The sequence below is a fragment of the Anser anser genome (genome assembly GCF_964211835.1).
Source record: "Anser anser genome assembly, chromosome: 1".
NCBI lineage: Eukaryota > Metazoa > Chordata > Aves > Anseriformes > Anatidae > Anser > Anser anser.
This window is the reverse complement of record NC_139720.1, coordinates 20,807,663-20,830,312: the sequence shown is the minus strand read 5'-3', so window position 1 is coordinate 20,830,312 and position 22,650 is coordinate 20,807,663. Positions and strand designations below refer to the sequence as shown.

Here is a 22,650-nt window from a genome sequence, read left to right as displayed (position 1 = left end):
CTGATTCTCAAGTAGTTATGATGGTATAAGGATTTCTAAGATCTCAGATTTCTAGAAGACTTTGCTCCCCCCCCCCAAAAAAATAATAAAAAAAAAAAATATATATATATGTATTTAATGGGGATGGGAAAGTGAATTAAATTACAACTCACTAAATAATGCTGTTGTCAGGAAAAATGTCATTTTATATCCTGTTAAAAAAAAAAAAAAAAGACGATGAAAGACACTTCCTGTTTATATATTTCTAACAGAACACATGAATTGTTTTCATATATCAAGTGTATGCTACAAACCATTGAACCTATGACACCTAATTATAGAAATATATGGGAAAAAAAATGTTTCCCTTAGGGGAACAAAGTGGTGTAAAGGAAGGAATTGGTGCTATATGACTGTCAATCTTGTTAATCAGGGCCCTACAAATTCAGTTCCTGGTCCAAAAGCAGTGAATGCTCTTTCTCTTCAGTAAGTGGATGGAAATGTTTTTGCTAGGTATTTTGGTCTAGATTTTGGTGTTCCTGAGTTATGGAGATCCTAGTCTACAATTAAAATTAAAGCAACTAAAGTAAGAATGAAATAATCTCAATATAGGAAAGATCACCTGTGGAGATGAGACTACTGCCCTGCAATCCACTGTTCTATGATCTGCAAAAATTCGTGATGGGAAGGAGGATATGCATCTGGGGAAGAACCCAATTACAAAGTCATTTTGGGTGGGTTATTCCAATTTTCCTCCTATACGGATTATTTCAAGAACTTTGACTATGTCCTTATTTACTCCTCTGTAAGTGGGCAAAATAATAATTACTTTTGAGAAATAATTCCTGTTAGTAATATTGACAATACCAACAAGATGCCTGCCTACAGTAAAGATCTTTGTTCAAGAAATGAATATTAACGCCTTGAATCTACTTGAACAAAGGACCAAAAAAACCATGGAGCTACAAACAAGTACATAACTGTGGCTGGGTCTCTGCTCTTGATGTGAAGTTGTGATCCAACATGAGGCACAGTTCTCCTTAACAAAAACTGTCCCCAGCAAAACAGTGGTGAATAAAAGACCTTGAATTTAGTTCATCTCCCTCTGTTTGTTGGCTTAGATGGATACCGTTGTCTAAAGTTCATCAATTTATCCCTCTTCCCTAAAGCTAGAGTGGAGGGAGTAGAGGAAGGGAATGAATGGCTCACATAGGCTGTTTCTGGGTTGGAGCAGTTCTGTGACTCCTTTTACTAAATTCCACTTTTTTTTTTTTTTTTTGTAGGGTAAGGAATAATATTATCATTTTATTTATGTCAACTTATATTTGAAGAGCTTCTTGTTATCATTATGCTTAAGAAACTCCTTCTGAATCCGACAGAGTATACCTAAGTTGCAGGTCAGTTGAGATAACTGATAACTCTGACAGTTCTTATCTTAACAAACACAAACGAAGAATTGAACCAGAGAACCTGAAAGCCAAATATGGCTCCTTGGGACATGAGCATTCAGGTTAGCTCAGGTATGCCATGAGGTGCATGCAAACAGATGGGCATAAACTCAAACTTCAGCAAATATGGTGGAGTAGGAGAAATATAAAGCCTATCTGGCCTAGTGTCAACTGAATAATGGGTTACCAGTGCTGATACAGAACTCTAAAAAGCAGGGTTAAGACTTACAAACACCTTGTTCACATTGAAAGAAAGAGGCTTAACACTTGGGTTACAGCAATTGACCTGTCTTGATCCTCAGCTAAGCAAACAAGGAAGTGACTGAAGAGCACCAATTTGTTTAAATGAGGATTCCTTGTTTACAATAAGTTTATTCAATCCTTGCTTGACTAAGCAATAAGCTGTATCTTTTTAATTCTATCAGATTTATAGGTTTAGAAATTTTTCAAAGGTTGAATCACAAAACATTGTAGTCACATACACTCAAATAAAAACCTAATACTGACCTGCCATGACATTCAACCACAGTTTAAAATCAACTCATAGGAAGACAAGGTTATGTTTAGTTTGGACATTTTTTACATCTACCTTATATAATCTTGCAAATTTGTTAAGAGTGAACAGAACTGACACGAGAGCAAAGTAAGAGGTCAAGTCAGGCAAGGCTGATTTTTTTTTTCTCTTTCTCTTTCCTTTCTTTCTTTCTTTCTTTCTTTCTTTCTTTCTTTCTTTCTTTCTTTCTTTCTTTCTTTCTTTCTTTCTTTTTTCTTTTGTTTCCTTCCTTCCTTCCTTCCTTCCTTCCTTCCTTCCTTCCTTCCTTCCTTCCTTCCTTCCTTCCTTCCTTCCTTCCTTCCTTCCTTCCTTCCTTCTTTCCTTCTTTCCTTCTTATTAAAAGAAATGCATTTAACCATTTAACTACAAGTCTGTTGGCATGGAGATAGTTCTATTAATCTCAGTTAAATAGGAGGCTTAACTTAAGACAAAAAAATCTGTGTCTTTGATTTTTCTCCCTTAAGTTTGACCTGGATCTCTGCCCAGTGCCTTGGTATTATGGCCATGTGACAGAAAGTAAGATATTTAAAGTACTACAGTACCGTACCTTGGCACAATGAGACAGAGAATAAAGTCATAATTGTCTCTGTTATAACTGTGATTTGATACAGGTTCTACATATAATACAACATTGTTTTGTTCCAAAACATGAGATGTGAAACAATGACATTAAAAGACTTATATTAAAGAACTTGTTTTATAACGATAATGAGTTCCATGTGTCATAGTCCATTTTGAAAAAAAATAAAAAATCTGTTGAATCTGAATTAATTAAGCTTGTTATGCTGGCATTTTATAAGAACTATGATCACCACTGTTATGTACTGCTGAAACGCATGCTGCAGAATTTAAGATGGAATAAATATGTGCATAAAGCAATATGCTTTTTCTGTGTTTAGCAGGAATAATATAGATTTATACAAAGCTGCAGCAAACACACTTTGCTTCATGCACCCCTCTGATGCCAATTTTATGGTACAGATGGAATAGAGATCACAAATACATTTATCCCCAAATCCCAGCCTACACTTTCTATTTTCCACTGAAGTGGATTTAAATTGTTAAAAGATACAAAGCAAGAAATGGAGAAGTTAGCTCAGCTTTCATAGAAAATCAGACCGGCAGAAAAGAGAGGGACTGAAACCTCATCAGATGTATATTTCTCTGTATTTTACAACCTATTAATATATCAACTCTCGTTTATACTTAATACACAAATACATGCAGCACCCCCCCCCCACACAAAACCACACAAAGTTACACTACTTTATTAAAGAAGCAAAATCGTATATTTGAAGACTAGGAAATGCTGGAAGTGAGTTACCCGAGTACTATTAATTCAGCAGTCTTTTGTGAAGATTTCTGATTTGTATGAATAATTGCAATTTTAATTAAACTCTTTCTTTCTCTCTTTCTTTCTCTTTCTTTCTTTCTTTCTTTCTTTCTTTCTTTCTTTCTTTCTTTCTTTCTTTCTTTCTTTCCTTCTTTCCTTCTTTCCTTCTTTCCTTCTTTCCTTCTTTCCTTCTTTCCTTCTTTCCTTCTTTCCTTCTTTCCTTATTATTTTTTTCCCCTAGGGACCACTGTTTTATTCACAATACATAGTAGATGATTACTTAATGAGCAGCTGCTCAATACTCTGTTTATGTTTCATTGTTCAACATGTGTGGTTCTATTTGTTATTTACTAGACTAACAATCCAGATCCCTGTTGAGAACTATTCATTTCCTCACAGACTTTTCTCTTCTGACTTCACTATCATATATAAGAATATACCACAGAAGTCTCCTCAGCACTCTGTGATCTCTGTGATACTGGGGATGATGTCATCCCCATCAGAGATGGAGACTGGAAATGTGAAAGGATTCAGTTCCAACAATTCTGTTGCATGGCCAGCTTCAAGCAACTGTGAACTCTTTATCAACTAAATCTAGTTTTGTATGATAGCTCTGACTATTCAAATATATCTCCCCCTAACTTCTCCTGTAACTGAAGCAATCAGCAGCAAACCATCTAGGCAACCAGAAAATGAAGGACACCAAAGGAGTGACCTGTTTGGTTTAAGTGACTTGAAAAAACATCACACAACAATGTTTTGACTATGATAGAATAGGATTTTCTCTGGGGCAATGTTCAGCTCCCACAAATACGATACAGCTTTTCTTGGCCAGTAAGAAGAGCCATTCCCTTCTGCCATTCTCTGCACTCTGCCTAACCTCCGCAGGACTTTCATGGTGAACAGCGTCTATTGCTTCACTGATGTATGGTTATTCAAATACCCATGCTGTGAATAAATAAATAAACAAATAAATAAACAAATAAATAAATAGATAGATAAAAAAGACTCATATCATGAAGTAAACATACTACATACAGTGGGGAAGGTGTGCATTAAAGGGTAAAGAAGTTTGGCAGGACATAAATTTCTCAGATATCAGAGGGGCTGGGGGAGGCCGGGCTTAGATTCTGAGTGATGCCCAGTTTGGCACTATAAGTCTGATCACATTCATTGTATATTGAATTATCATGATCATGGATGCACAAATAGTGCAGTTGGCACTTTAAATCTGGTCTCACTAATCATGATCACAGATTCACAAATAGCGCAATACACTTTCAGTCTAGTAAATGACTGGTGTTGTTTATTGAAACAACAGGAATACAAGTTATTTTGGATTGCCAGTGATAAATACAAAGCATGTGCAAATGTCTGCAAAGCATGTGCAAATACCAAGAATATGACTAATACAACCAACTACACATGTGCTGACTTATGAAACAGCCCTATAGAGAATGTTAGGTTTCCCAAGGAAGCACTGGGTATAATGGAGAGTTTGAATCTCACCCAATAGGCATCCTTGGGGGGGAAGGGGAAGACATTCAGCCCATCAGCTGATCCCAGAAGTAAACGATGTCCTTCCAACTTCTCTGCAATGGTGTCTTCTCTCATATTTTCCTTTTCTTGGGCCATTTTATACTATTTTCTTGCTTTCAGGTGGAGCTTGAGTGACCCTAGTCATATGTGTCTTCATTGTGATTGGTGCAAATTTTTCTTGCCTGTGTTTAAAGGAATAGGCTCAGACAAATTCAGAGTACATGTTCAGTGAGGGGTGGTCACACCTTGTAGGTGGGTAGCCTTTGGGATGGAGGTGTGTTTGGGCATTATAATGGGATTATAGTGAGCAAAGTTCACCTAGAAGACATGATTTGGTTATCAGTTAGAGACAGGACTGGCCATGCAGTCTATCAGTTCCGTAACACCTTCCGGTTACCCATCCCTGCAGTAATAGCATGGAGCCTGGCCACAGTGTCTTCACTCCTCTCCACCCTCCGCACCGTATCTCTTAAAGTCAGCACACCAAGCTTCGCTGGTGTCACCGATACCTAAGGTTGCAGGCTATATTGCAAAGGGGACTATCATGGAACAGATTCCTTGCATATCTGCCACATCTCACCCTGGAATTTTCCTCAACACTGAACCTTCTCTTAAGATGTGGACAAACATTTAGCCTCAGTAAGTCACCTCCAGCAATTATTCCACAGAGGGTAAATTCAGAATGCACCCAAAATCTTAATTTTAATGTATTAACATTTATGTGCTAAATTTTATAAACCTTATGAACCTAATGAACCTGCTGATCCTTTTATAAATCTTTACTGTACCTCTGTGTGGTATTTCATCTACCAAAACAAACACACAAGCAAACAGAGAAAACAGGGTGAAATTGCAGAAATCTTAAAGTAGAATTTTTCTGAAGTCTTGGCAGGTTTGCATCTGTGGATTGCAGTAAATCTGTGACACTTCAGAATTAACAGGTAACAAATTTTTTTATTCTTTTTGTGGTTTACTTTTATTTCCCAGTTCACACATTCTTGCCTAGCTTTCAAATATGAGACGGAATGAATGACAGCACATAATGGAGTTTGGTACTGAAATTTAAGAACCACCAAGATTAGAGCTTCTAAGAGTTTGATGATCTTGCATACTTGTTCTCCCACAGTACTGCATTCACTAGGTTTGGACTTCCCTTCTTTGCTGGGATGTCCTTGCTGGCCCAGGAAGTTTGGGCAGAAGCCCATAGAAGTTCATGCTGTGTAGCTGCTTGCAGCTACCAGTCCCATACACTACCTGCTACGGTTCATCTCCACTCAGCTGTCTGGTTGCCAGTATCATCTCCCACTTGCAGGATGTTTCTGTCAGTCAGTATTATCATATTTTCCTTTTCCAGACCCCATTTTCTTTCTGAAACCACTTCTTTTTCAGGAATTTTCCTTTCTGACATCTCTTCTTCAGGAACTCAAGTACTGATTTTTCTCACCAAAATAATGTGTGTGCAGAAGCACAGCACATGATCCACTTCCTAATTGGTGATTCTGTTTCATGCCTCTTTACTAATTGGGGGATTCAGAATGTGTTACTTGTGTTTCATCCAGGTGTTACCAAAATTTTCAACCACTTGCACCAGTTGCACCCAGCAGGTAGTAGATCTCTACTTTAGAGTTCAGAAATTCAATTGAAATTCAGTTTCAAATATTCACCCCCCATACGCATGAATCCAATTATGTGCCACAAAAATTTAATCTATTTTTGTCTACAATGCTAGTCAACCCTAGTTTTGTTTCTTTCTCCAGCTTCTGGTACCGTCAGATTCCTGTTTCAATCTATTTGTTTTGTTTCAGGACCCTTGCTCAAAGATAACTTCCTTATTTTCTAAAACTGGAAGGAGATCACTGGAGAAAGGGGGACCTCAGTCTAGAAAATCTGTGATCAGACATTGTGGAGAAGGTCTGTCCTAAAATGAACTATTCTGGGTACAATGGAAACCAGTTCATCCTGGAAACTATAAGAGACTTGTCCAGAATCTCCATCATTTATTGGTCACGGGGGGAACAAGACTACTGAGGATAAGGAAAAGGCTGAGGATCTTAATGACTTCCTTATGTCTGTCTTTACTAATCAGACCATTTCTCCTTGGGGTACTCAGCCTCCCAAACTGGAAATCTGGGACAGGGAGCAGAAGAAATCCCCCATGATTCAGGTGGAAACAGTTAAGAGACCTGCTGCTCCACCTGGACTGTCACAAGTCCATGAGGCTGGATGGGATCCACCCGAGAGTGCTGAGGGAGATGGCGGATGTGATTGCTGGGTTGCTTTCCATCATCTATCAGCGGCCATGGTCATCCAGAGAGGTCCTGGATGACTGGAGACTTGCTAATGTGATGCCTGTCTATAAGAAGGGTTGTAAGGAGGACCTGGGGAACTACAGGCCTGTCAGCATGACCTCGGTACAAGGAAAAGTGATGAAACACGTCATCCTGAATGCAATCACGCGGCCTGTGCAGGAAAACTAAGGGCTCAGGCCCAGTCAGCATGGGTTCATGAAAGGCAAGTCCTGCCTGACCAAACTCATCTCCTTCCATGACTGGGTGACCTGCCTTGTGGATGAAGGAAAGGCTGTTGACGTAGTCTACCTAGATTTCATAAAGGCCTTTAGTAAGTGTGTCTCCCATAGTATTCTCCTGGAGAAGCTGGCAGCTCATGGCTTGGCCAACTATACTCTTTGGTGGATTAAAAACTGGTTGGATGGCTGGGCCCAGTGAGTGGTGATGAATGGAGTGAAATCCAGGTGGTGGCCAGTGGTGTCCCTCAGGGGTTGGTGTTGGGGCCCATCTTCTTTAATATCTTTACTGATGACTTGGATGAGGGAATTGAGTTCGCAGACGACACCAAGTTGGGGGGAAGTATCGATCTGCCAGAGGGTAGGAAGACCCTGCAGAAGGAACTGGACAAGTTAGATCAATGGGCAGATGCCAATGAGATGAGGTTCAACATGGCTAAGTGCCGGGTCCTGCACTTTGATCATGACAACCCCATGCAATGCTACAGGCTTGGGGCAGAGTGGCTACAAAGCTGTGCAGAGGAAAAGGATCTGGGGGTGTTGGTTGATGCTCACCTGAACATGAGCCAGCAGTGTGCCCATGTGGCCAAGAAGACCAATGGCATCCTGGCTTGTATCAGGGATAGTGCAGCCAGCAGGACTAGGGAAGTGATTGTCCCCCTGTACCCTGTTCTGGTGAGGCCACACCTCGAGTACTGTGTTCAGTTTTGGGCCCCTCAGTACAAGAAGGACATTGAGGCACAGGAGTGTGTCCAGAGAAGGGCTATGAAGCTGGTGAAGGGTCTGGAACACAAGTCCTGTGAGGAGCATCTGAGGGCACTGGGGTTGTTTAGTCTGGAGAAGAGGAAGCTCAGGGGAGACCTTAGTGCTCTCTACAACGACCTGAAAGGAAGTTGTGGGAAGCTGGGGATCAGCCTCTTCTTGCAGATAAAAAGGGCTAGGACAAGAGTTAATGGCCTCAGGTTACACCAGGGGAGGTTTAGTTTGGAAATTTGGAGACATTTCTTCTGAGAAAGAGTAGTCAGGCATAGGAACGGGTTGCCCAGGGAGGTGGTGGAGTCACCATCCCTGGAGGTGTTTAAGGAAAGGTTGGATGTGGTGCTTAGGGACGTGGTTTAGTGGGTGATATTGGTGGTAGTGTGGTTGCTGGACCAGATGATCTTGGCGGGCTTTTCCAACCTTAATAATTCTATGATTATATATTCAGTGATAAATTCATAGACTTGATTCTCTTAAGACCTAAGAATTTCTGCTTTACACTTCTGGACTACAGGTTTTCACATGGTTTTAATTTGATATCAAAGAAATTAGTTTCTGTGAATGATGTCAAGTCACATTCCCAACATAAGGACATTTATTTACCAGAACTTGACCGAGGCCTTTATTCTGTGTTTGTTTGTTTGTTTGTTTTTAAGTAAATAAAACAAGCAAACAAGGAAAAAACACTTTTTTGTTTGCTTTTGTTTTTTGTTGCTTTGTGCATCTCACATTCTTATTGCTATATATTTTCAGTTTCAATTTAAATTTTAAGATGCAAAGCATATATGTTTACACGCTAAAAAAAAAAAAAAAAAAGAAAAAGAAAGGAATTATTGTCCATGCACTAGGCTAGCAGATGTTCTTATTACTATTTTAAAGCATAGATTGTATGTGCTGTGTTAGGGATCTAAGAACCCCAAATGTTAGAAAATTCTATTTTTTTTCTAAATTACGTGATGGCACCATTTTTGGATGACTGCAGCTCAATGCTCTTATTACTGAGTCTGTATATAATTTTCAGAATATATTATGTACTGAATTTTCAGGTTATTCTAAAAGGTATGTATTCACATATTCTAAAGGGTATGTATTTTTAATGTTCAACCATTATCTGGTTCCTAAACACCATATCGCAATTAGAAGAAATGTATTTTATCACTGTTTACATTAATTAAATAATATTAATTAATTAATGCTAATTGGTTATTAATCATTAATTAATTAATAATATTAATTAATTAACAATATTAATTAATTAATAATACAATTAAATAATTGCATTAACGTAAACATTATCACTGTTTTTTAGCAGATTAACTTCCGTGCTAAATAGGGGTCATGTGAGAGAAGTACCAGTGAACGCTAGGTCTACTGTGCTAGTATTGTTTACTGAGATGTACCTAATGTAGTTCAGCTCAGGTAAGAGGTAGAACTATTGACCTAGAGAATCTCTGAAATATTTCAACACGTCCGTAAAGGAAAAGAGCAAACTTAACATTGCTGAAGATTTTATTTAGGCAGAAGACTGTTTAGGACATATTATGTCTATAGATATAGTAAATGTTTTATTTTCAAATCTTTTTTAAACACAAACTCTAGCTGCCATGAAAATAACATTTGCCAACTGTAAGCATGCAGCCACCATATGTACTTTTATATCAGCTGCAGTTGTGATAATATTGCATATCACAGTTTGTGAAAGAATCAAATATTGACTTCTTAATGATAATCTGATAAAAATAATTAAACACATTAAAAGTGTGTATTAGATATCTTCCCTTTTTATATTTTCTATACTTCTCACTTTTTTAAAATAACAGAAGATAAAAACTGTAAAAAAAAAAGCTTAAAACACAAAGAGGGAAGTATTTTTATTTTCCACTTGTGAAGCAAACAAAAATAAAAGAATCTGAAAGGTGTGAAGATGAAAAAAAAAAGGAATAAATTTAAATTGAATTGTAAATTTTGTTTTGTAGTGCATCTATGTATTGTTCCTATATTTCTGTCCAGGGAATACAGCTACAAATGGCTAATGTAAAGCAAAATAGCTATAAATATGTCAATATCAATGAGTGTATCTACATTAGCAACTTCATGCACTGGTGCAATTTTCTTGACATTTAAACTTGGAGCCTTGCTGTAAACACTAAGCATGCTAGTGGTGTGTTCATTGCAGCTTCTCTCCTGGTAGAAGTAAGGTTGGAGTCACCATCTAGAGTACCCCATTTGCAGTATGGACACAAGGTACCTTTCTCAGAAGATAAGCACACTTTATTCATGTTTCTCCACCAGCTTGCTCTCTATACATGAACAGATACCTGCTTGTAATGACAAGGCTATTTGGGGTGTCACCATAGAAATGTGCTTTCCATTGGCTAGGTAGAGATGTGGTATATGCTTAGGTATAACTAGTGTGAATTTTGATGATCAACATAGAATGCAGAGATATGATGCTAGAACCATAACAGATCCTGATCTATTATGACGTCCCCCTTGGATGTCACCAGCAGCTAGTGTGGAGGTATCCAGTCTATTCAAAATTTTGAGCAGCTTTTGAATGACTGGCACAAATTTATAATGAATTATCAGCATGTCTGTGAGTCCTGGGTGAATTGGATCTGTCTGTGTCAATCTTCAATGTAAATCTGATTTCTGAGATGCATATGGCCCCCTACATTGTGCTTATATAGTAACCATGCATCCACAGCAAGTCAATGATCCTTCATATGCAACATATACAACATGCATATAGGAAATACAATGAATTCAGAGTAATTGTTTACCAAGGAATTTCAGTGTCTAGCAGTCCAGTGTAGCTTGGCTATCAGCTTCCAAGAAACTAATCTGAAGCACTCTGATGTCTACTAATGGGCTGCTAATGTTCTGAGCTTTCTGCTTCTTCCTCAGTTTCCCTAGCCTGTACCCACATTGAAGCAGAAAATCAGGGAAGAGTACTGTGGGTCAGGCATGAATTATGCAGTGGTAGCAACCCATATGCTTACTGTACAGCTTTGGACTAGTTATTTTTAGGTCTCGCTCCTTAAAAAGTTGGAACAGCTTTGCTTGTCCAGAACTAGATATAAATCTATACTAATTATTTTATAGACTGCCCCAATAGCTCTTCCTAGCCTAATTACTGATGAACTTTCTTCCTACAGGTTTTCCTTCTCTTTCACAAGGGTGGACCATTTTCTGCAAAAGATTTGTGTTTCTTTTTGTTTTGTTTTGTTCTGAACATGGTATTTCATTGTCAGTTAGTGAAATCCATAATTACAAAGGAGCCACACTGGCTCCTTACCATAGATTATATGGGAAATTAAGAAAGATTTTACTTTTAAAAAAAAAAGATTAAGAAAAAGGGGGGGAACAGAGTTGTGTTTTTTGTCCAACAATCCACTGATTAAACTTCATATCAATGTGAGGGTGAATATCACATGAAGTTGTGACAGTGCCCAACAGTGAAAGATTAGCAAAGAATGTTATAAGAGGTCAAGCATACAGTGACATTGTCCTAGAAGACTTCATGGTTCAGGAACTTCATAAGACTCATGCTTGTGTGTTTAATAGTCCCTGACAGATTTGTTTTCTTTTCTATACACACACTAAAAGTACTGTCATACAGGGAAGGATTTGAAATTTCATCACATTACTGTGTCTTGACAGGCTGGCTCAGAGTTCTTAGTGGCCATCAGAGGTTCTGTTTTTACTTTGAAGGAGTGTTTGGGTATTTTGCAATAACTTTTCATTAGATGAAAGGTACTTGATAAAGTGGTGGGAATTCAGGATGCTTCTCAGTGAATTGAGTGTTCAGTTAGATGATCAGGATTTTATGTGTTCCCATTTGGGTCTCCTGAATCTGTAATTATTTTCTTTAAAGTAGCCCAATTTTCCAGGTACAGGAAATCATTTTCCTACCTATTCTAATGTTATATTATGGTGCAGTTGTGAGACATGGGGTTTAAATTTTGGCTGAGTCCATACCTTCACTAGTGTGAATTACTTTTTCAGTGAATTATATATATATATATGGATAGATACACCATAGCCTCAGATCTCTCTAAACTACAATAAAATCAAGCAATCCCTCTAAATTTTACCATAAGCTATTTTTTTCTTACTCTATTTCCCAGGTCAAAAACAGGGCAGTTTCTCACTTTTTCATGCTATGTCTCAGTTTTAAGACTAGTCATATTACAGTATACAAGTTAGATACAAACCGACAGTTCTGGTAGTTGTCACAGTTAGAAACAAAGATAGAGCCAATAGCAACAAACTGAGTGATTTCAGTTATTGCTTTTGAGTATTTTTAACTTACTATGCAGATTTATCAAAGTAGAATGGACTGCATTTGGTTCATACAAAATAAATTCAATATTGGTACTTTAATACATTGTTGGCATTCTAATATTTTGTTTTTACTAATATGTATTTGAAATAATATCATAATTCTCTCACTTTTGACAAAGTGTATCTCTTCTTGTATACTGTAGGTGTTGTCTCAAGCCCTTGAGCCTTCCATTGCCTTCAAATCCAGTTACAGAGAAAATAAACTTTCCAGGAAATGGAAACATTGGTAAAGTGTTAATCTACTTTAAGCCTTAGGCTATTTGAAAAATCACAGATTTGCCATGTTCCCATAGATCTAAGAAGGAAACTAGAACTCTACTGAAAATCTCATTTTGTGCACTGTTGGCTAAACGAACAGAAAACAGAGATATGCAGATTTGTTATGAAGCATAACAGTGTGCTGTAGTCTTACTTTCAGAACAATATTTTTCATAAATGAAAGATATTAAGTTTGTCAACAGGAAACTGTTAACCTTTAGAGATAAACAGTGGTAACAGGAAAAATCATATTTCATGACAATTCAAGTATGTATTAAGCAGACATATGCATATAAATGTGTATATGTATACACAAAGAAACATTCATGTTACATATTACTGTAACTGCGATGCAGAAAAATCCAATTAAAGAAAAAAAATGTCACTGTGATGGTGGCCAAATACAGGACAAAAAACAGTGATATCTACATCTTTGAAGATACTCAGATCTCACCTGGACAAGATCCTTACCAAACTGGTCTAGTTGCTTTTGAAGGAGTAGAAGGAATACATGATCTCCAGGGGTCCACTACATCCTAAACATTCCATGATTCTACAGTTTATTAAAATTATCACTGACATGAGCAGGAGTTAATAACCTACAAGATAAATTAGAAAATATATTTTGCTGAATCTTATTCTTACAGAAATAGTAGAAATCTCCCCTGGAAGAATAATGTTTCATGTTAAATGTCAAACCATAACACTGCTGAGTGAATGTTTAAATTGAATTCTTTGTAGCATCTTTCTTCTAATGTTCTGTTTTCTTTACCACCTTTTTTTTTTTTTTTTTTTTTTTTTTTTTGGAGAGGTGAGCTCAACAGACACATGGCTGCAGTGCATCTTGGGAAGCAAAATTTTTTTCTTTGGTCAGGCTGCTAGAAGGAGATACAAAACCAGAAGACATTTCCAGTGAGGTATTGGCAACTGATAGTTCAGCAATTATGTACAGGTTGTTTTTAGGTTTCTGTTTTGTTTTATTTTGTTGTTTTCTTTCTAAGAAAAGGTTGGTTTTCAGCAGCAAACATCTTTTTAAAATTAATAGAAAATTCAAACCTCAGGTAATGAAAGTTGCTGTTTAAAACCATCAGAGTTAAAACTATTTTATTTTTATTTTTTTAATTCTCTTTTAAGAGAAATTTTGGTCAGTCATATTAATGTCGCTAAGTGTACTTTAAAGTATTCACTTATATTAGATCAGAAGGGAGAATCTACTGAAGAACAAAATTTTTTCATAAATGCTAATGTTACTAGTCTATTGCCTCACAGCTCTATAAATATTATTTTCTCCTTTCGCTCCTGGATCTCCTTCTGTCAAAGGAATATTTTTCCTTTGGCTGATAATTAGTAGCAAAATCTTTTATGTCTTTCTTCTAGCTTTTTCTTGGTCAACAATGAGGTACAGCTCCACAGGACTGCCTTCCATGAGCAAAATAATTGTACTGTCATTTATTACATATTTTTTTTCCAAATTGAGATATTTTCACAGTGATTTTAACACTTTTCTGATACTGATCTTAAAGAGCTCTTACTGCCTTGATGGTTTATTTCTTGGGGCAGTAATAACTGAAATTTCTCACTTTGGAGGTAAAATAGATGAACATGTGGTCTAAAAATAACCAATAATAATAAAAATAATACTTTTGTAGCAGCACTGCAACCCACTTTATTAGTGTGGTTATTTTATCTCACTTTCGTGCAACATTATGGAATGTTGTCAGTTAATAGTTTTAACTCTAGTGGTTCAGTGCAAGGTATTTTGTAGTGATGATTAAGCCCAAAATATTTTAAAACTTTCTAAATCAAATCAACATGTTGTTTGAAAATAAGTATAGAAATTAGATTCATAATGAAATTTCTCTGGGCCAAAGCTGATGATCTGCATGGTATAAACATTTTTGAATTATTTCAGTTGTTTTGGGCTACAGATACTCAAATTACAAATAATATATATAAAAAAAAAAGTTTATTTTGAAAGAAATAAACAAAGCTATAATTGTTCTTATTTTTTACTATGTCTGCAAACTGACTACTACTTTTTAACAAAGCTTGATTGTAACAAAGTGGTAAACTGTAAGTGGATAAGCTCATGTCAGAAAAATTTTGCATTAAAACTTGTCTGATTATAAACTATGTCTTATCATGACTTCCTCAGAGAAACACAGGAAGGCCAATGAGTGGGAAATGATGCAAAAATTGTAGTTTTGTGGATGTTGTCTCGTCCCCCCATCCCCCCTGTGTACCCCCTTCCCCACACACTCATTTAGCACTAAGTCCTATTGCCATCAGAAGTTGCTTCTGTGTGTTCAGCACTAGAATTAATTTGGCACATAAATAGACTCCACCTCACTCTTGCACAGTTGTGCAGACTGCTATAACAGCAGGAAAAAAAAATTGCTTGTCTTTATTTGTTTGTTTGTTAACTCACTGGTTTAAGATATATTAAAAATAGACTACTAAAATAAATGTGTACACAAAAGTTTTTAAGGGATTTAAGAATTTTAAAAAGCTTCTCTGAATTCATAATGGTAAATCTGTCCTCAAACTGCCCTTATATACAAACCTAAGGAAAATCCCATTTGTAATAGAGTTACTGTGTTTCTATCACCAAGTCAAATTATTTATCCATACCACGATTTTTCCACAAGCAATGAGTACAAGAACCGAAGATATTTCATTTTGCTTTCTATGAATTTGCATTAAGGAAGCAAAAAACCTACAAATCAATGACTTATTTGTTTTATCATCAGTTTCTGAAAAGATCTTTGTTAATGCCTGGAAAGCAATTACACCTGAAATTCAATGAATATCTTTGAATTCTGCTTTTGTATTCTAAACAATTATTGTTTTTGTTTGTTTGTTTGTTTGTTTTTGTATTTTGGAGGAACTTCAAAAGTTTGGGAGATTTATGTCAGCTGAATACTTAAATATGATTTTTTTTTCCTGGTCTTAATCAAAATGTTTGGATTTATAAAACTCATTTGAACCATCACAAGAACTGCTTGTGGCAGAATTTCTGATGTCTATGTTTCTGTTTAGCTGGGAAAATTGCAATAACAGGCTACAGAAAGCAAGTACAGCATTCCTGGCTTGACAGAAGAGAGATAGATTACACCTTATTATTGAACCATGTTGAAGAAATGGTGGTGCTAATTATCAGGACAGCTAATGTATTAAAATACTACCTTTTCTCAAAATTCTGGAAGAGAATCTCCTACAAGAAAAAAAGAGCTAAAGAGCCTTTTCCTTATTTAGCCCTAGTATAACTCTCGTGAACAAGGTTAAATATCCAGAAGATAACAAGATTCTCAATGTAAAGCATCATTTTCTCAGTTGTTCTCCTGGGGTAACAAAATCTTACCCTTAGAAATTAATTTAAATGATATTATTTAGCACACAGACCTCTGATTACAAGAGAAAATACATCAGCTGTCAGTGGTAGAAAAAATGCTTCTTGTGAACTGTATCACCAGTCATGCATCAGAAAGTCACTGATCTGGCTGAAATATTTTAAGTGAAGATTGCTGTGATTTTCCAGAAACAATGATAATAATATTTTCTCTATTATATAGCAGTATTCTCTCTAGTAGCTTCCAGAGAATTTTACAAATAAGTGTAAAAGGCACTACTGAAATGCAACTACTAATGAAGTGGAAACTCATCCATACAATATGTAACACAACAGTGAGAAGTCAGGACATTTCAGCCAAAGAAATATACTTAATTCCATGAAAATTTCTAAGGAAAATCCACAGTGTCAAAATGGAACAAATCAGACCTTATGTTTAGAAACTGTTTTGAAAGATATTCTTGTAGTAAGTGCATTCTGTTCCAGTTATCCATTTAAGAATGATCTCTTCTGAATCATATGGTTAACTCTGTACTGCAGAACTACTGATATTTTGAACCTGCTGATTGGCAGTATTGCTTACTATAAACAATCTTAAGCCAGTGAGACAGCTCTTTATATTTATTGTACAAATTCACATGCTTCTGAAAATAATAACTGCTATGATCTGCAATTAGCTTTTGGTATCCACCTCCTGGCTACTTTTCTCCTGTTGTATGGGGGGGTGGGGGGGATGAGGGGGGAAGGTTCTGTGAATAAAAGTGATACAGAGGTTATTTAAAATTGAGGTTACTTTGTAAGACATCTGATAAAACATACACTAAACCATGCAGCAAGCCATACAGTAGACCCCCAGCCCTTGAACAGACAACTCTTCTTTATTAAAAAGTGTGCTACCCTATTGGCAGACAGAGAATTCCATCAATACAGATATATAGTGATTCTTGTACTGTGAAAGCCAGTTTAGGTTTTGGTAGAGTTATTAATTACTAAACAATTTCACGTAAGTAAAGCTAACTTGACTAGGTAACATAGTCATAATTGTATCAGACTCAGCACAACAGAAGTTGGCTCCACACAGGAAGGATGGCTCTTCATGTTTCCAGAATCACAGAATCACCCAGGTACCTGGCTGGGGGATGGATCAAGGATGGTCACAGAATTAGAGAATAGTTGATGTTGGAAGGCACTTTTGGATGTCATCTGCTCTAATACACCTGTGCAAGCAGAACCACCTAGAACAAGTTGCCAAGGACCATGTCCAAATGGCTTCTGAACATCTCCAAGGAGGGAAACTACACACCCTCTCCGGGCAACCTGTGCCAGTGCTCCATGACCCTCACACAGTACAGAAATGCTTCCTGATAATCAGATTCCTTGTTCCAGTTTGAACCCATTGCCTCTTGTCTTAACACTAGGCACCACTGAAAAGAGCCTGGCTCCATCCTCTTTGTACCCTCCCTTCCGGCATTTATACATGCTGATAAGAATCCCCTGAGCCTTCTTTTATCCAGGCTGAAGAGTCCCAGCTCTCTCAGTCCCTCCATATAGAAGAGGTGCTCCAGTCTCTTCATCATTTTCATGGCCCTTCATTGGACTCTTTCCAGTATGTCCATATATGGCTTGTACTGGGGGGAGGATGCAGAACTGGACACAGTACACCGGGTACAACCTTGCCAACACTGAGTAGAGGGGAAGGATCACCTTTCTGGACCTGCTGCCAATACTAATGCAGCACAGTGTATTGTTAGCCTTCTTAGCAGCAAAGGTACACAGAATCATAAAATCTTAGAACGGCCTGGGTTGGAAGAGACCTCAAAGATCATCTAGTTTCAACTTCCGTGCCATAGGCAGGGATGCCTAGGCAGGTTGTTCAGGGTATCATCTAACTTGGTCTTAAACACCTCGAGGGATGGGGCATCCACAACATCTCTGGACAACCTGTTCCAATGCCTCACCATCCTCTAAGTGAAGAATTTCCTCCTAACCTCTAATCTAAATCTCCCTTCTTTTAGTTTAAAACCATCCCCCCTCGTCCTGTCAATATCTGATTGAGCAAAGAGCCGCTCTCTGTATTTTTTTTGTAAGTCCTTGTTAAGTACTGAAAGGTTACAATGAGGTCATTCCAGAGCCTTCTCTTCTGTAGGCTGAACAGCCCCAGCTCTCTCAGCCTTTCTTTGTAGAAGAAGTGCTCTAGCCCTCTGATCATCTTTGTAGCCCTCCTCCGGACTCACTCTAACAGGTCCACATCCTTCTTGTGCTGGGGACCCCAGACTTGGATGCAGCACTCCAAGTGGGACCTCACAAGGGCAGAGCAGAGGGGGAAAATCACCTCCCTCCACCTGCTGGCCCCTCCTCTTTTCATGCAGCCTGGGATGCAGTTGGCCTTGTGGGCTGCAAGCACACACTGCCAACTCATGTTGAGCTTTTCATCCACCAGAACCCTCAAGCCCTTCTGTGCAGGGCTGCTCTCTGCATCACTAACTCATGTTCAACTTGGTGTCCTCCTAAGCCCTTTTCTACAAAGATGCCTTTCAGCTCTGTGGTCCAGCTGGGGTTGTTCCTCCACAGGTGCACTTCTCCTTGTCAAGCTTCTTGAAATTCTTGTCAGCCTACCTCTCCAGCCTGTTGAGGTCACTCTGGATGGCAGCATGGCCCTCTAGTGAATCAGCCACTCACCCCTGTTTTGTGTCATATTCAAATTTACTGAAGGTGCACTCTGCCCCATAATCCAGATCATTAATGAAGATATTAAACAGGACTGGACACAGAATTGATCCCTGATGTAGCCTGCTCATTACTGGCCTCCAACTAGACTTTGTGCCACTGACCACTACCTTCTAGACCCAGCTGTTCAGTCAGTTTTGCATCCAGAAACACTGGAATTCAAACACAGAAAGCTGAGGAATGAAAACAGAGTTCAAAAATTACTTGTCCTTGAAATGGGTTTGACAGAAACTTTCTGAATAGACAAGCCACCCCAGGGATAACTTGTTAGCACAGTGTTGCAGCAAAGGCTGTTCTCCTGCTCAGAATCTGGTGGAACCCTGTTGTAGTGATCTTTACAGTAATTACCCCAATTATGCTCCATTTCCCCAGATAACAGAGAGCTGATTATAGTCTGCTAAATGTAATTTATAATATTTCTGTCTGAAATTTTTAAGACCCTTATGCTTTCAGACTACCAGAAAGTGTATCTTAAAACATTGTTCACTATTTCTTCCTACAAGTTCAATTGTTCTGCGTCTAAGACAATGAAAAGCTTCAGAAATAAACCACACAATTAGAAATGAATGAACATTTTAGAATTGCAGGAGCTCATATTCTCTTATCCTGAATTAGCACTTTTAAATGCTCGATTTTACCCTACTGACATTAATTAAGCTCACCATGTGTTTATATATGACAAATTAAGGGATTTTTTTTTTTTAAAGAGCTCATCTAGCTTTAATTACAACATACTGTACATTACAAAGAAAATACTGCTCCAAACTACTGATTTCTATTCACATCTGATATATTCAAATTAATTAATGGTTATAATTTAAAGTGATTAACAAAGAAACAAAGATAACTAAATTGGATATTTAAATTACTGTATGTCCGGCTACTTGAGAATGAGATAATTATTGTCTCACAACACTCATGGGAGACAGAAAAAATCATTGACTAAATTAATGTGGCATAAGCTAATTTTATATTTCCACACTGTCTGAATAATTCTTTTTCAAATCTGACAAAGTCTTGGGTGGCATATCTGATCCTAATTTAGCAAATTGTCCTAATTCATGTAGAACATATAATCGTTTGCTTAGGAGATAAAGAAATTAATTTTTTTTTTTCCTTTTGGTTTGTATACCTTACTCTTTTAAAATTAATTTATTCCAAGACAACAAAAACAAAACATGAACTTCAATTTTCAAAACATTTACTTCAGAACTTTAACTTTGAAAGATGTCTACTTAAATCTATTTTCCTGGATCAGGGCCCATCTCACTTTAATTTTTCATCCAGAGTCAGTGAGGGACTGTATTTCTTCTAGTGATGTTTAAAAAAACACAATGCTAAGACTAGTTAGAACTTCCTGGATACCTTAATCAGTAAAGCTCAGCTAGGCTGGTGGTCTGTACAACTAATAAATTCTGGTTGTGGGGACTAGTAACCCAGGCCTGCATTTGTCATTCACAGGTGAGGAAGAAATTATGGGGTTTACTTATTTATGAGGTAATTAATAATTGTGATCTCACTATATTTTTCCAATAAAAAATAAATTCAAAGCAAACCTTAAATGCTTTCTGAAATATATCTCAAAAATGTTGGAAAAATAACAGTTAAAAAAAAAAAAAGAGAGAGAGAGAAAGTAATTATTTTTATTTTTATTTTTTGCAATTATTTTAATTGTACCCTTTTAGTTTCCAGTAAATACCTAATAGAAAAGAACTGAAATTCAGAAGAATGATGAGGACACCATGCCTCCTCCCCCCTGTTCCCCCTTCCCTCACTACCCTCTCTTCCCACTCCCCTCTCCCCCCAAAGGGACTTACACCGCAAGGGACAAGTTGAGGCATTTGACTTAGGCATTCTGGGATACTGCCCAAAGTCAACATACAGGGAAATCTCTGTATACAGTCAATGAAGACTGTCTCCTATTTGATGAAAAAGAATAAAGAACCAAGATAAACATCAAGGTAGACCAGGAGATAAAAAGGTACAGATACATTAGAATGTGAACAAAAAGATTTATCATAGAGTTTATCACGAGTTATCTACATTGGGGAGAGGTTGAACATGCTGTTGAGAAAGGAAACCTAAACAGGTAGTATACATGTAAAGTAGATATTTCATTAAAAAAAAAATAGCAGTAGTAAAAGAATGACTTTTATGCTAGAGAAAGTCAAAGATGCCAGATTATCCCACCAATTAAATGTGGTAAACTTTGCATGCAAATAAGTCTTAGTCTTTTACTTACCTTATGAATGTTTCAGTACTTCAGATATTCCAGGCTCTGAAACTATGAATTAAATCTCTAGAAATGACAGGCTGTTCCCAGGGTGTTTTCTAAATTACAAAATAAAAATAAAAATAATAAAATAACTGAGAAAGAGATGTAAGCCAAATAACAAGTCTGAAGCAAAAATAAGACTCCAGGACCTGTGGATTTTCTTGGATGTTTCAGGAGTTCCCTTGTGGAGATCCCTTCCTTATGTTACATTTTCCTTTTCTATAAAGCGACAATAATCCTGACCTAGTGATGATTTAACAGGCCTAATCACCTGTGAATTACAAGAAGAGAAACAGAAAAATACTACCAGCCCAATCAAAGTCCACATTCTCCTTTCATTTGAACATAGTTCAAAGTACCTCCCCAAAGTACAGGACATTTCACAAGTAATAATCACAGTGTAGCTAGAATTGTTCATGGTGCCAAATAAAAAATAAATCAATTTCTATTTCTTTCACTGAGTGCACTATACATATAATAGAACAGAGCAGAACATCCTGTTTAAAGTCCCATTCCATGTGGCCTTTCCCACTTCCCCAATTAATTGAATTGATTGTTTCTCTTTAGTTAAGACTAAAAACTTCTGCCTAAATCAATGAAGTTATTATATTTTTTTTCTAGTTTGAATTGCAGAAAGGAATGAGGCATGTCCATTGTCTCTTTTGCTTTTGTCAGTGACCAGAGAACATTCTGCAAAGATGGTAGGACCAAGTGAATCCATCATAGAGATCCAACTTGGAAGAACACAGCAGAAAATAACCATAGATGATAATGATACCATATTATTTTAATTGAACCTGAATAGTTGCATAAAATGCACACTTAAAGTAATCCATGATTTTGGGATAGCATCTGGCCATAAATAAAACTTGATATAAGTATCAACAAAATATGATATGATACAAAGAAGTAATTTCACCAGGAAAAAAAAAAAAAAAAAGGTCCTAAAGTATACTCAGGAATTAAAACTCATGAAATCTAGATTTTAATAAAAATTAAATACCAAAGCACTGATTTTATCAGACAAGTAAGCAACAAGTGCTGAGGAAAAACGGAAAAACATAGTACTTGTTTGTGTTTTTGTGTATGGGGGAGGGATGGAAGGTTTGAGTGAGGAGGTGGAAATCAGAAAGAGCAAAGATTTTTATGTGAGAAACAAGACCATTATTTGCCCTAAATTTTACATACTACCATCAAAAAAGAAAGTTTAACGTGTAAGAGGAATCCTGAAGAAGGAGTTTACATCTGAAAAAAAATGTTCACTTAGCCTCTGTTAGAAAGAAATTTTTCAACAAACGGAAATTACCTCAGAGATTTCTTTTCACCTTTAGATTTGTCCCACTTGCAGGAACAGAACAAATTCATTTCAATCTTTATTCAACTCCCTTCCTTAATTCAGGCTAACATAGACATTGCTGAACTACTTTTAGTTTGAACTGGATTGCATATCAAATGGGTGAACAAATAACTGCCTTCCCACATGGACCATAAAGAAATCATCCAAAGTCTGGACATGTTATTCGTGTTTTTAATTGCCCTGTTAAATATGTGCATTTCAG

General features: G+C 36.9%; 1 long non-coding RNA gene across 1 annotated transcript in view; it reads right to left on the bottom strand.

Moving 5' to 3' along the window:
* Positions 1–21,504, bottom strand: part of LOC310902785 — a 57,932-nt gene extending 36,428 nt beyond the window's left edge. The window contains exons 1-2 of the long non-coding RNA XR_014586999.1: positions 21,241–21,504; positions 21,059–21,147 (exon numbers count right to left, since the gene is read on the bottom strand). This is a non-coding gene — a long non-coding RNA (uncharacterized lncRNA). The remainder of the gene's footprint in view (positions 1–21,058; positions 21,148–21,240) is intronic.
* Between the last annotated feature and the right edge of the window lie 1,146 nt (positions 21,505–22,650).